The 14,582-nt window shown below is 46.2% G+C and overlaps 1 long non-coding RNA gene across 1 annotated transcript; it reads right to left on the bottom strand.

Annotated features, from left to right (window-relative positions):
* Positions 1-4,101: 4,101 nt before the first annotated feature.
* Positions 4,102-13,859, bottom strand: LOC118896686. The gene is made up of 3 exons (XR_005020245.1): positions 13,848-13,859; positions 5,577-5,579; positions 4,102-4,186 (listed from the first exon to the last, which is right to left on the bottom strand). It is a non-coding gene; the product is annotated as an uncharacterized LOC118896686 (long non-coding RNA).
* Between the last annotated feature and the right edge of the window lie 723 nt (positions 13,860-14,582).

Raw genomic sequence — 14,582 nt, 5'->3', positions numbered from 1 at the left:
GGAAGATATGAAGACAATGTTTCATCAAATAGAGAATATCAACACACATAGAAACTATTAAAAAAGAACCAAATGAAAATTCTGGAGTTGAAAAGTATAATAAATGAAATGAAAAATTTATTAGAGGGGCTCAACCAGATTTGAACTGGCAAAAGAAAGAATCAGTGTATTTAAAGATAGATCAGTAGAGATAATGAATCCAAAAAAAAAAAAAAAAGGGAAAATAGAAGGAAGAAAATTGAAAAGAGCCTCAGAAAAATGTGGGACACCTTTAAATACTATGAGGCGAAGAGAAAGAAGCAGAAATAATATTAGAAGAAATAATGGTTGACAAACTTCCCAACTGATGAAAAACATTAAACTACACATCCATGAACCTCAACAAATTCCAATTAGGATAATAACAAAGAAATCCACACCCAGATACATCATAGTAAAAATGCTGAAAGACAAAGAGAAAATCGTGATAGCAACAAGAGAAAATGAATCTTACATCCAGCAAAACTATCTTTCAAAAATGAAAGTGAAATAAAAACATTCTTGGGTAAACAAAAAGATAATTTGTTGTTAGCAGCCCAACTTAAAAGAAATGTTAAAAGAAGTTCTTTAGGCTGAAAGTGAATAAATACAGATGAAAATTATAATCCACATAAAAAAACCTGTTTAAGTTAATTATGTAATTGTTAAAAATCCCAGAAAAATATTCATACTTTTCTTTCTTCTCTTAACTGATATTAAAAAGCAGCTGTATGAAATAACTTGTATATAAATGGGGGATACAAATTTGTTGGGATACAAATATCATATATTTGACAATAACAGCACAATTGAGGTGGAAAAGAGCTGAGTTATATTGGAGTAAGAAAATGACAGCAGGGGACTTCCCTGGTGGCACAGTGGTTAAGAATCCTCCAGCCAATGCAAGGGACACATGTTCGAGCCCTGGTCTGGGAAGATCCCACATGCAGCGGAGCAACTAAGCTCATGCACCACAACTACTGAGCCCACGTGCCACAACTACTGAAGCCTGCACACCTAGAACCTGTGCTCCACAACAAGAGAAGCCACTGCAATGAGAAGCCCGCTCATTGCGATGAAGAGTAGCCCCTGCTCACCGCAACTAGAGAAAGCCCATGCACAGCAATGAAGACCCAATGCAGCCAAAAATGATAATTAATTAATTAATTAATTAATTATTTTAAAAAAGAAAATGACACCAGATTGTAACTCGAAACCACAGGAATTAGTAAAGAGAAGCAGAAATGGCAAATAATAAGGTAAATATAACAACTCAGTAAATACAGACTTCTCCTTTCTTTTCTCAGCATCTCGCTATATGTAAAGTAGCAAACATAACAGTGTACTGTTGGTTTAGTAACATGTATAGTTCTAATATGTATAACAATAACAGCACAAAAGGGGGAAGAGAGGTTAGAGCTATCTAGGAATAACATTTCTATATCTCACTGGAATCAAGTTGGTAGAAATCTGAAGTAGATTCATATATGTTTGGTAGGTCCTAGAGAAACCACAAAAGAAATAACTAAAAAAAATATAGAGACAATGAGTCATTAAGGGAATTAAAATGTTACTCTAGAAGACATTCACTTCATGCAAAAGAAAGAGATAAAGAAGGAAGAGAGGAACAAAAGAAGTAAAGAGATATAGAATAAACAACAAGTAAATTGGCAGATGTAAATCCAACTATGCTAATAATTACATTAATGCGAATGGATTAAACAATCCAATCAAAAGGCAGAGATTGTCATAGTGGATAAAAAAAATCATCCAACTATATGTTGGCTCTGAGAAACACATGTTCGATTCAGAGATACAATAGGTTGGAAGTAAAAGGATGGAAAGAGCTATATCATGCATACAGCAACCATAAGAAACTTGGAATTGTTATGCTAATATCAGAAAAAATAGCTTTAATATTTTTTTTACTAGAGACAAAGAGGGACATTTCATAATGATATGAATGTCAATCCATCAGGAAGTTATAACAATTATAAACATATATGCACTGAACAACAGAGCCCTGAAATATGTGAAGCAAAGGCTGACAGAATTGAAGGTAGAGATAGATAATTCAACAATGATCATCAGAGACTTCAGTACTGCACTTTCAATAATGCATAGAACAACCAGGGAAAAGATCAACAAAAAAAAGAAGACTAGAATAACAATATACACAAATTAGACCTAACTGATATCTATAGAACACCTAACAGGAGCAGAATATACAATTTTTTTCTCAAGCATACATGGACCATTCTACAGGACAGACCATATGGTAGGTTATAAAACAAACCTCAATTAATTTAAAAAGGTTGATGTCATACGAAGTATGACCTCCCATCACAATGGAGTAAAATTGGAAGTTAGTAACAGAAAGAAATTTGGGACACTCACAAATGTGTGGAAATTAAATAACATACTACTAAATGCCAATGGGTCAAGAAGAAATCACAAAGGAAATTAGAAAATACATTGAGATGAATAAAAATAAAAAATGACATATGAAAATTTCTGAGATGCAGCTAAAGTAGTGTTTAGGGAGCAATTTATTGGTGTAAATTACATGAAAGAAGAAGAAAGCTCAAATCAACAACTTTCCACCTTAAGAACCTAGAAATAAGAAGTGCAAACTGAACTCAAAGCAAGCAGCAGTGATAAAATAAATATTACAGTGGAAATTAATGAAATAGAGAATAGAAAAACAATAGAGAAAATCAAACTAAACCAAGTGTTGGTTCTCAGAAAAGTCTCACTAAACTGACAGACCTTAAGCTAGACTGATAAGGGGGGGGAAAAAAAAAAGAAAATTCTAAAATTACTAAAATCAGAAATGAAAGACAGTACATAACTACTGACCTTACAGAAACAAAAATAATTATAAGAGAATACTATGAACAACTGTATGTCACAAATTAGATAACTTAGATGAAATGAACAAATTCCTGAAAGAAGACCAAGTAAAACTGACTCAAGAAGAAATAGACTTATTGTGGTGATCATTTCACCATAATATACAAATATCAAATCATTATCAAATATCAAATCACCTCAAAACTAACATAATGTCAATTATATGTCAATAAAAAAGAAAAAGAAAAAGACGAAGAAATAGAAAATCTGAATAGACCTATACAAATAAAGACATTGACTTAGTAATCAAAAAACTTCACAAAAATAAATCGAAGACCAAATTGTTTCACTGGTAAATTCTACCAAACATTTGAAAAAGAGCTAATCCATTAGAACTAATAAACAAGTTCATCAAGGTTGCTGAATACAAGATCAATATATAAAAATTTAATATTTCTAAACAATTCTGTTTGTAATAACATCAAAAAGAACAAAATACTTAAGAATAAGTTTAACAAAAGTAGTGTAAAATTTTACTCTGAAAACTGAAAATTATTAAAGAAAGAAATTAAAGAAGACCTAAATAAATGGAAAGACATGTTTTTCACCTAACCCATGTTTATGGATTGAAAGACTTAATATTGTTACAATGTTAATACTACCCAAAAGGATCCATAGGTTCAACACAATCCCTACCAAAATCCTAGCTGAGTCCTTTTCAGAAATTGACAAGCTGATCCTAAAATTCATATAGAAATTTAAAGGACCCAGAATAGCCCCAATAATCTTGAAAAAGACCAAAGTTGAAGGACCCACCTTTCCCCATTTCAAAACTTACTACAAAACTATAGTAATCAAGACAGTGTAGTGCTGACATAGGAAAGACATAAAGATCAAGGGAATAGAATTGAGAATCTGGAAGTGAACCCTCACATTTACAGTCAATTGATTTTCTGTAAGATGATTCAATGGATAAAGAATAGTCTTTTTAACAAACGGTGCTTCTGCAACTGTAGATCCACGTGCCAAAGAATAAAGTTGGATCCCTACTTCACACCATATACAAAAACTAACTCAAAATGGATCAAAGGTCTGAATGTAAGAGCTAAAACTGTATGTCTCAGAAGAAAACATCAGTGTAAATCTTCAAAACCTTGAATTAGGAAATGGTTTCTAAGATACGACACCAAGAGAGTAAGCAACAAAAGAAAAAGATAGACTAGATAGCATCAAAATTAAAACTTTTTATCCTTCAAAGAACACTATCAAGAAAGTAAAAAGACAACCAGAAAGTTGGGTAAAATACTTGCAAATCCTATAAAGGAATTGTATCCAGAACACATAAAGAACTATTACTACTCAATAATAAAAAACCAAATAACCCAATTTAAAAATGGGCAAAGCATCTGAATAGACAGTTCTCCAAGGCAGACATACAAATAACCAATAAGAATATAAAAGGGTGCTCGCCATCATTAGCCATCAGGGAAATGCCAATGAAAACCATGAGATAACACTTCACACTCACTAGAATGGTTATAACCAAAAGGACAAAGTAGCAATTGTTAGCAGGGATGTAGAGGAATTGGAACCCTCATATACTGCTGGCGGGAATGTAAAATAGTGTGACTGCTTTGGTAGAGAGCTTGGTGGTTCCTCAAAGAACTGAACATAGAATTAGCATATGACCCAGCAATTCCACTCCTAGGTATTTACCAAAGAGAAATAAAAACCTAAGTCCACATAAAGACTTGCATCTGAATGTTCAGAGCAGCTTTAATAACCAAAAATAAAAGTTCCAGATTAGAACCAACCCAGATCAGATGTCCTTCAATGAATGACTGGCTAAACAAACTGTGCTGTGGTATATTCATTACATGGAATACTGCTCAGCAATAAAAAGGAATGGAGTATTGATACACACAACAATGTGAATACATTTCTACGTAATTATGCTGAGTGAAAAAAAGCTGATTATGACAAACTTTTGAGAGTGATGTACATGTTCAGCATTTTGATTGTAGTGAGGGTTCCATGGAGATAGATTAGATAGATAGATGTGTTGAAACATATCAAATTCATCAAGAAAGGGAAAAGACAACCTGCAGAATGGAAGAAAGTATTTGCAAATCATGTAACTGATAAGGGTTTAATATCCAGAATATATAAAGAACTCCTACAGCTCAACAACAAAACAACAAACAACCCAATTATTCAAATAGGTAAACTATTTGAATAGACATTTCTGCAACGAAGATGTACAAGTGACCAACAAGCACATGAAAAGATGCTTAACATCATTAGTCATTAAGGAATGCACATCAAAACCAGAATGAGATACCGCTGCTTTACACTTACTAGGATGCTTATAATCAACAAATGGAAAATAACAAGTGTTGGTGAGGATGTGGAGAAATTGGAACCCTCCAACACTCCTGGTGGTAATATAAAATGGTGTAGCCACTTGGAAAAAGTTTGGTGGCTCCTTAAAAAATTAAACATAGGATTACCATATAGCCCAGAAATTTCACTTCTAGCTGTATACCTAAAAGAATTGAAAACAAGGACTTGAACAGGTATTTGTACACCAATGTTCATAGGGAAACAACCCAAGTTTCCACCAACAGATGAATGGATAAACAAAATGTGGTATACACAGACAATAAAATGTTATTCACCCTTAAAAAAGAAGGAAATACTGGCACATACTACAACACGGATGAACCTTGAAAACATTAGGATAAATGAAATAAGCCAGACACAGAAGGACAATATTGTATGATTCTACTTATATGAAATATCTAGAATAGGAAAATTCATAGAGACAGGAAGTAGATTAGAGAGTGCCAGGGTGCTGAGGTGGGTGGGGAATGTGGAGTTATTGTTTAATGGAGACAGAGTTTCTGTTTGGTTTCACAACATTGTGAGTATAAGTAATGCCACTGAATTGTGTGCTTAAAATGGTTAAAATTGAAAATTTTATGTTGTATACATTTCACCACAATTGAAAACAATAATGTAATATGCCAAGAACCATTGAGTGGTACACTTTAATTAGGTGAATTGTATGGTATGTGAACTATATCTCAATAAAGCTGTTTCAAAAAGTGATCACTTTTTACACTCTTTATATACATTTCATTGTACATCAATTATACTTGATATAAAACAGCTAACAAAACTAAGCATGGATTACTTTGATAAAAATGAAAATTAAATTTTAAGAAAAAAATTCTCTCTCATTCAACAATACAGATTTATACCGAGCAAAACTTAATGTTTCCCTGCACATCCCTGTTGCCCTGGGATACATTCATTCAAATAAGAATCAAGGGCATATCACTTAGCATGTACCAGATGGGTTGTGACCAGGACACGCGTTGCCTCAGTTTATCTCACTGGCCTTAAGAAGCAAGCACTGAGACACTGAGATGCAAGAAAACAGAAGTGGGACCATGGCAACTTTACTTAAGCTCTTCAAGCCTTGGTTTCTTTATCCATAAAATGGAATAACAATAATGTCTACTTCAAAGGATTTACAGAGGCATCTTAGAAAAGGCTTAGCGGTGTATGGCATGCAGAAAGGGCTGGTTACACATCAGCTACGTACGGGGGACTCTGGCCCCCCAGTAAAGGACACATGATCCTTGCCTGGACCTCTGAGACAGAGCAAGACTGGAGACCCCATGTCAGGGGAGAAAGATGAGGATGGAGACCAGGTCTGGTGGCTAGCAGTGGCCTTGGTATACCTCTTGGCCCCTGAGAGGCTCTGGAGCAATGGCGGGTGAGTAACCTGGAAGGGGTGTGCAACGCCTGGAAGAGAGGTGGGAGCCGGTCCTGGGACCTTGGATAGGCCCAAGATGGAGACCAGGGACCCCACAACCATACAGAATTACAGTATTAATACTGTATTCAGCCCCATCCCGAGATGGGGGGCTATCTACGTCCTCACCTGGAAAAAACAGTGGGAGCTACCTGGAGAGGCAGTGAGGAGTGGGAGGAGGAAGAAGGGGCTCACGCTGCACCCCCATCTGCCCACATTCTCAGTCTCCGCATGGCATGGTGCTCTGGGGTCTGCCCACCCCCTCAGCCCCAGAGACCCAGCCCACGCCCCTTCTGCCCTCTCGGATCTGTCCATCCCACCAAGCCCGCCCCCCTCGCCCGGCTCGGACAGCCTGGCTGGGCTATGAATAGCACATGGCCCTTTTCCTTTCCAAATATAAAATGTTTGCTTTCAATCAGGGGCGTCTGGGGAAATGGAAATTATAGGATTGGAGAGTGTCCTTGGGTAAAGAAATACCTCGAATGCCGAAACCTCGCAGGGCCTCTGATTAGGGCTGGAATAATTCCTGCTGTAATATAAACAATCCTCGCTCAGCTAATGGGGGGCGGGGGAGCGGGGCCAGAAAATAGGGGCACATGCTGTCTCTTTGTTCTCTCCCCTCCCAGCATGCCTGTGCGGCTGGGCCAGGGTTCAGGGTCCGGAGCAGACCAGCTTGGGGGCCTCAGGACATCAGAAGCCTCAGCTTCTGGGGTACTGAGTGACCATGGGCGAGACCCTGCCCCTAGGGACCCACGTTCCTGCCATAGCGGGTGGTACAGGCGGGTTCTGTGGGTGTACAGGTTCTCTGTGAGGAGCAGCCAGTCTTGGCCCCTTGGTCCTCTCAGGCTTCGGAGCCCTGGGTCTGCCCTGGGGGCTGGTGAAGTGCACAGGTGGAGGCTGGCTGAGCAGATGGCCAGGGAGAAAGGAGAGGAGGTTGGAAAACGGCTCTGAGCAGAAGTTTTCCAAATGGTTGGTCAGTTAGTCAACAAACACTTCTTAGCGTCTCCTCGAGGCACCAGGATGTGAAGGTGGTAAAGATGTGCAGTTATCTTGATGCAAAATACTGACAGAAAGAAGGCAGGGAGAGCTCCTCATAAAACAGAAATTGGGAAACTCTAGGAAGCGTTTGTAAAAACTCACCAATCACAGACCTGTGTGGCCACATAGGTTAGGGTCAAACTGTGCTTCAGTCCTCCCTGAGGACACAGTCACACAGGCTGGCGGTGGGGGCTGGGAAGGGGTCCTGGCTTGCTGTGTCTCTATGGCCACAGCCTCTCATCTGTAAAATGGGTGCAAATGGCAAAGAAAAGCCAACCGAGGTGATACTGAGGAAGATAAATCGTGGGTGCTCAAGTCCCACCCTAATGAAGCAGGGGATCCTGGGGGCTGCTTCAGTCCACAGGCATGGCTGGCCCATGGGGTCTGGCCCAACACCCAGTTCCGAGAGTGGCCGGTCCAGCTTGGCCCTACGTGCACTGGAGGCCCAGACCGTGTGAGTATGAGAGAAGGCCGACAGTGCAGGCTGGCGTCTCTGAAGAGAAGAGTAGGCACAGACAGGGTGAGGGAAGAAGGTTGGGTGCCTGCATGCCAAGGAGGGGCAGCTGTTTGCCCCAGGCCTGAGAGCTGGGCCTGCAGTGAGAGAGGGGCTGGGAATGCACTTGACCACTCTCCCCCACCCTTCCACCTCCTGCTGCTGCCTCCCAGGATGGAGACTCAGGCCAGGATGCATTTGGTGGGTCCAGGGCAGGGAGAGGAGGGAAAGAGAGGAAGGGGGCAATGCAGGGACACCTGCCCAGTGCTCCCCAAGGGTGGACACGTACCCAGCCAACGGGGCAGGGGCTGCTGCCAGACCTCTGCCGAGTGACTGAGTGACGGGACTTGACCCTCACATTGCTGCTCAGCGTCTTAAGTGAGAACATGTTGAAAACACTTCAACGTGGGGAAGCAGTCTCAGGCCTCAGAACCCCAACTGGCGGCCGCCCTGCCGCCCGGGGCCAGCAGGAGGAAGCCGTCACCTGCAGCAGCGGCTCCTGGGGGTGGGGGTGGGGGCCCTGCCCAGGAGGGTGGGGTGGGAACAGGCCCCAGGAATGTGATGGCAGCCTCCTCCTAGGCAGATTGCCCCCCACGCACACACCCTGGGCCGCCAGCGGTTCCGTATTTACACTACATTAATAATGGTTTAAACGTTCTCATAAATAGATGCTGATTAATTGGCAATCCATTTGCTGAAGCCTGGGCTGCCAGACGGTTTCCTGGAGGCCCGTTCCACATCCCGATAAACACCATCAGGGAGCAAGGCAGGCGCTAATGTAGTGGGCGCCCCTCCCGCGCCGCAGCCCGAGAGCAATTCCTCAAGCCTGAAAGGGCCCGACCTGGAACTCCAGCCTCGCACAGCAGGGCGCCAGCCGGGTCGGGCCCAGTCTACCCCTAGCAGGCTGTGGTTGGCAGCCCCGCCCCCTGAGCTAGTCCTGGCGGAGTAGTCTCCCTGCTGCAGTGGCCAGGTCCTGGCGTCTAGGAAGAGATGGGTCATCCAAGGATCTGAGCTGTGAGGGCAGGAAGCGTGTCCTGTTCCTTGTTTGTTCACCTGTTCCTTCATTCATTCAGGCCGTCCGTCATTCCTTCATTCAGTGGAGTCTGCCCCTGGACAAGCCCTGGAGGTCGTCAGGGAAGGACCTTAGGCCTGTTAGCACCTTCACAAGCCCTTGGACGCCTGAGAGACCATTTCTGGAGGATGCCTGATGGATGGAGTGCGTCAGTGCAGGTGTGAACCAAGGGCAGGAACTCTGTGCCCCCAGCTAGCGGGGACTCAGCTGAGCTCCACTGCCAATGGACAGCCCTTTGAGGCATGTTTGCTCCTGCCCTCCCTCAGGTCTCCCAGCTCTGCCTCTCCAGCCTGCATGGCCCCCCTTCCTGTCCACCTGGAAGCTGTCCCTGTACTTTCCGGGCTGAGCTCCAACCCCTTCCCCATAGGATGGGGACTCAGCTGCACCTCACACTCAGGATCCCCCTTCCCAAACTGATATCCCCGCGCAGTCCCTAGTGCTGCAGCCCACAGCCTGGTCGTGCCCTGGTACCCCCAACACTCACCGGCCTTTACTGAATGCTGTTCTCATAGTGTCCTGTGCGCCCCTTCCACAGAACACTGACGTCCGATAGTCACCTGCCCAAGGTCACCGGGCTGATAAGTGCCACAGTCAGCTGGTAAGTGCCAGGTCCACTCCAGAGGGTCCTGACTACTGGGCCATGCTGCCTAATGCTGGGTTGTTGAAAGAATGAAAGCAGGAGGGATGAATGAATGAATTCTACCAGCCCAGGTCCAGGGAGCAAAGGGATTGGGGGAGGGGCCTCCCCTGGTGATTGGGTTTTAAAGCTCATGCAGACCCTGAGCCTGAGTGTGGAGGTCAAAGGTGGCTGTTGATGGTTGTCACTCAAGCAAAATAGGCCCATTTTCATTTTTCACTTGGGCCCAGACCCCTCCAAACAGACAGTGATTAGGCCCTGATTGAGCCTTTCCTCTGCCTGATGACTCCCACATGTGACCCGCTCCCAAATTACATGCAAATGTTCCGCCGATGAGCTGCTGAAAGCCCACGGCCTCCCAGCCAGCTCCTGCTGCTGCGCAGGCGCCCTCTGTGCAGGTGTGTGCAGGGCCAGGTCACCACCCGACGCACCTGCAGGCCACTGTGCTCCGCAGAGCCCCTGGGGGTGACGCACCTGAGCCTCAGTCTGCTCATCTGTGGAGAGGGCATATTGACAGAGTGAGAGCTGCCTCACCGCCACAGTGAGCGTGATATTACACTTAAGAAGCCAAAGTGCCTGGGCTCAGAAGAGGCACGGACTAGTTATTCCATGTTGGTCTCTGATTCCGTAAGAGTCCCTGCCTCCCAGAGGTGTTGGGGACAGAATAAACAGACATATCTAGCTGCTTAGAACAATTCTGGGCACGAGTATTCACACTTGTCACTGTCACCGTGACTTTTGGGGACACTGTGCAATAGGAAGGCTCTGTGTGGCAATGCCGCCCCCCCACCCAACCCCGGAGAAGTCTGGAGCCCATCCGCAGACATTTCACTGCTCCTTAAACAGGCCAGCAACTATGGTCATTGGAGACATCTCTGTACCAGCCAGCCCTGTGTAGGCCCCCACCCTACCCATCCCATGAGTGTGGTGACACCCTGAGTCTCATTTTCAGTGGATAGCACTGTGGTCAAGAGAGGCCCGTGGTCACAGAGCTGGTCAACGGTGGAGATATCCTGAGGGCCCAGCCCATACCTGCAACTTCAGAGCTGAGGCCCTGGCCTGCAGATGGCAGGATTCCCCTCTGCAACATCCCACCCTGGCCGTTCGCCTCCTGTGAAGGGGAGCTCAGTCCCATGCCTGGTAGAGTGTTACAGCCCTTTCCCTGAGCTGGGAGGGAAAGGTTCCTGCTAAACAAAATCCCCTCCCTGATGGCCTTGGGTCTATGTTTTAAGGGCCCCCAGTTGGATCTTCACTCATTCATTCATTCACTTATTCAGCAAGGCCTTCTCTGACCGCCCACCTTAGTTGTCTCCCCTCCCTTGAGCATGTTTCATTCTATTCTCGGTGCTGATACCCCTTTGATATGAGCTGGTTCATAGGCTGGTTGGTTCTTGCCTGGATCCCTGTTAGAACATCAGCTTCACCAGGGCAGGAACCATGTTCATCTCCCTCACCTGGATCAGAGTCATTATGAAATGCATACTCCAGAGAGAAAGAGAGACAGGGTGGGGTGGGGGGAGCAGAGAAAGGAAGGAAGAGCAAGAGGGAGAGAGAGGGAGAGAGACAGAGACAGAGAGAAGGAGGGAGGGAGAAACAGAGACAGAGAGAGATGGAGGGAGAGGTGGGAATGAGGGATTTGTGCTTTGGATGGGGGAAGAGGGGAGTGAGGGGCTCAGGTAGGGACAGAGGCCAGGCCTTGGAAACAGAGTGGGCAGGTGGGCAGGGCCTTTGTGTTTAACCACGTGAAGTGACCAGATCCGCTTCTAGGGTCAGGCTGAGTGGGAGGAGTGGGGAGGTGGGAGGTGGAGACGTGAGCACATGGCCATGGCGGACAGCTGGGCAGGCTGGGCGCTACACACAGGGGCGCTGTGGAGTCCAGCCAGTCCCACTGGACACACCGAGCTCTCCGAAGGGAGGCTGCGCCCACCAGCCGGGAGGGACGTCTTTCCCCGAATCCCATGAAGATGCCCTAAGACCAGTGCGGGCCTTGGGTTGGGTGGTTCTGGGGGAAGCCCCTGGACTTCTGGGGCTGCCTGCTTGTGGGTTTGTCTGTGAGTTATAGGATGGGAGCTCGGGACTCTGTTGATGGGGAAGCAAGCCTGGAGGGAGGGATCAGGCGCAGGGGCCTTGTGCGGAGGCGCACTCCCCGCTGACCGTGCTGGGGCCCTTCCCTTGCTGCCTACAGCCTCCTCCTCTCAGCCCCACAATCGTCCTCCACGTAGCTCTTATCCTCAGCCCTCGCGGGACAGTGAGGGACCAATGTCCTGCAGGCGAGTGACTTGCCCAGTTGCCCAGGTTGCCCAGGGGTGCACGCCCCCACCCCACCCCCGTCCCGTCCCCTTGGCCTGGGTTGCCCCCCACACCATCCCCTTCGTTCCTGGGCAGGAAGCAGCTCAGCTCAGCCCTTCCCTCAGTGGCAGGTGGGTGGCCCCTCATCAGCCTGATGTGGAAAGTGAAATAACTTCTCCCAATTACCCTTGAATCTGGAAACTTTTTGTGCCTCCGACATTTCCTCCTACCCAGGAGTTAATCAGCCCCTTGGCCATCCCCCCACTGGGCTGGGGCGTGGGGGCACCAGGGGCAGTTGTGCCCCAGAAAATTATTTCTCATCGCCAATTACTGCCCATTAGAGCTAATGGTCGCGCTTAATCACCACACACTTATCTGGGGTTTTTTAAGCCACTGGAATGGGTTTGGACCCTCCCCCTCCTCCCCCTCCCTGTTCTCTTGAGCAAAGCTCAAGCCATTGCCAGAAATATATATTTTTTTTTAACCAAATCACACATCTGATACCGTTTTGTTTGAAAAATGAGCTACCCTCCCCTTTCTTGTGTCTGCTGGTTACACAGCCAGTAAAGTTTGGGGGACAGAGACAGGACCTCCATGGGGCTCATTCTCAGGACTCTGGTGGGGGGGGAACCCCTCTGCAAGGGGAAAGACACTTAGCCCCAGCTACAGAAAAGGAAACTGAGGCTGGGGGTCGGGTTGTGTTAAAGGTCACATAGAGCAGTGGCAGAGCGAGGGCCAGAGCCCAGGCTGGTGGGAGTCAGACCTGATGGGTGCAGGAAAGGAGTGGGGCGGGGGTAGAGGACAGCCCCAGGGGATATTTAACCCTTGGGATTGGAACAAGTTGAGCCAGATGGTGGGGGCTCTCCCACAGCAGCCCTGTGGGGCTGAGACCTTGAATGAGGATTAACAGTGTTCAGGTGTCCACCTGTGAAGTGAAAAGGCTCAGATGGTGCCAAAGGTACAGCGGCCCCACTGCATGTGGGACACCTGGTTGTTCATGAAGCCAAAGCACTTGGGCAGAATCTTCTCCACAACCTCTTTCCACAGAAGTGCCAGAGCCTCTCTGAACCTTGGTTTCCTGATCTGAAAAATGAGGCTCTGGTTCCCCAAAGGGCAGGGCTGCTGTGAGGACTCAGGTGCTGGGCCCCACCTGCAGTGTGGTGTGTGGCCCGGGAAACTCCATCCCCAGGTAGGCCGGCCCTCTGGGGTGAAGGTGGCTGGGAGGCAAGCACACACAGCTGCTGCCAAGCAAGCTCATCTGCCGCTGGCAGGAGCTGAGACCACCCAGCCCAGCCAGATGGCTTGTTCCTTGGAACCTCACTCCAAACCCAATAACCTCAGGCAAATCTTCTTGGCATCCACAGAGGTGCATCTACTCATTAGAGAGTCCTTAAAGGCCTCCTCCACTCTGGGCCCACTGTGAAGGACAAGACAGGCCAATCCCTGCTTCTGTGGAACTAGGGGATGGCTCAAGGGGACAGGTAAACAAGTAGACAGATTAGGAAACCAGATCATTTGAGAGCATCCTACGAAAACCATGATGGAGAATATGAGGGAGAACAGTGTGGTGCCTGTTCGTATATGTCAGGTTTTGAATATGTTGCCCATGATGTGTTTCTGGCACTGTCTGATGAGAGAGATTTGAAGCTGGCCACTGGGAGCTGGGAGCACCTCCAGCGCTCAGACCTTGGTCTCTAATGTCACAGCCCAGGAAAAGGAATTCAGCTCCTCAGAATATAGCTGATTCCAAAGTCGGGACAGGGTTGATACAATATAAGCCTGGACTGTTCATTACATGTCAAAAAAGTACTCAAAAAAAGAAGAAATGATGATGGCGTGACAAAGGTTACAGGAGTCAGCTTGTGGGGGCTCCCACTGGCTGAATCTGAGACAAATCGAGCACCAAAATAGCTAAGGAAAGTAATGATTATGAGCCACTGAAAAATAGGAATTCATGATCCATCCTTATAATAACGGATAAATAAACAGGGGAGGAGGGAGGCTCTTTTTTACAGGAGAAAGCTGAGGGTTCTGTTAGCTGGCAAATGAGGAGGGAGGCTTAGGTTGAAAATCAGCATTTCGCTGCCTTTGTAAGGCGGGAGTCATCTACAGATACTAAATCCAGTGGAAACTTGTTCAAGGAGCAGGGAGTTCGCATGCTCTAACAGAGTCCTCTAACAGACTGTGGGTTAGATGCAAGGAGGCAAAACGTTACAGGGGCAGCACTTTGGTGGGTGACCAAGTTTACCCACACTGCAGAGGGCAGGTGGGCCCGGGCCTCCACGCGGTGCCCTGAGAAGGCCACGTCCCTCACGTCCCTCGCACCCAGCTGGAGAGATACAACCCGAACCCAAACAGG

This window comes from Balaenoptera musculus, chromosome 6 (assembly GCF_009873245.2).
Source record: "Balaenoptera musculus isolate JJ_BM4_2016_0621 chromosome 6, mBalMus1.pri.v3, whole genome shotgun sequence".
Taxonomy (NCBI): Eukaryota; Metazoa; Chordata; class Mammalia; order Artiodactyla; family Balaenopteridae; genus Balaenoptera; species Balaenoptera musculus.
This window is presented reverse-complemented; position numbering and strand designations above follow the sequence as displayed.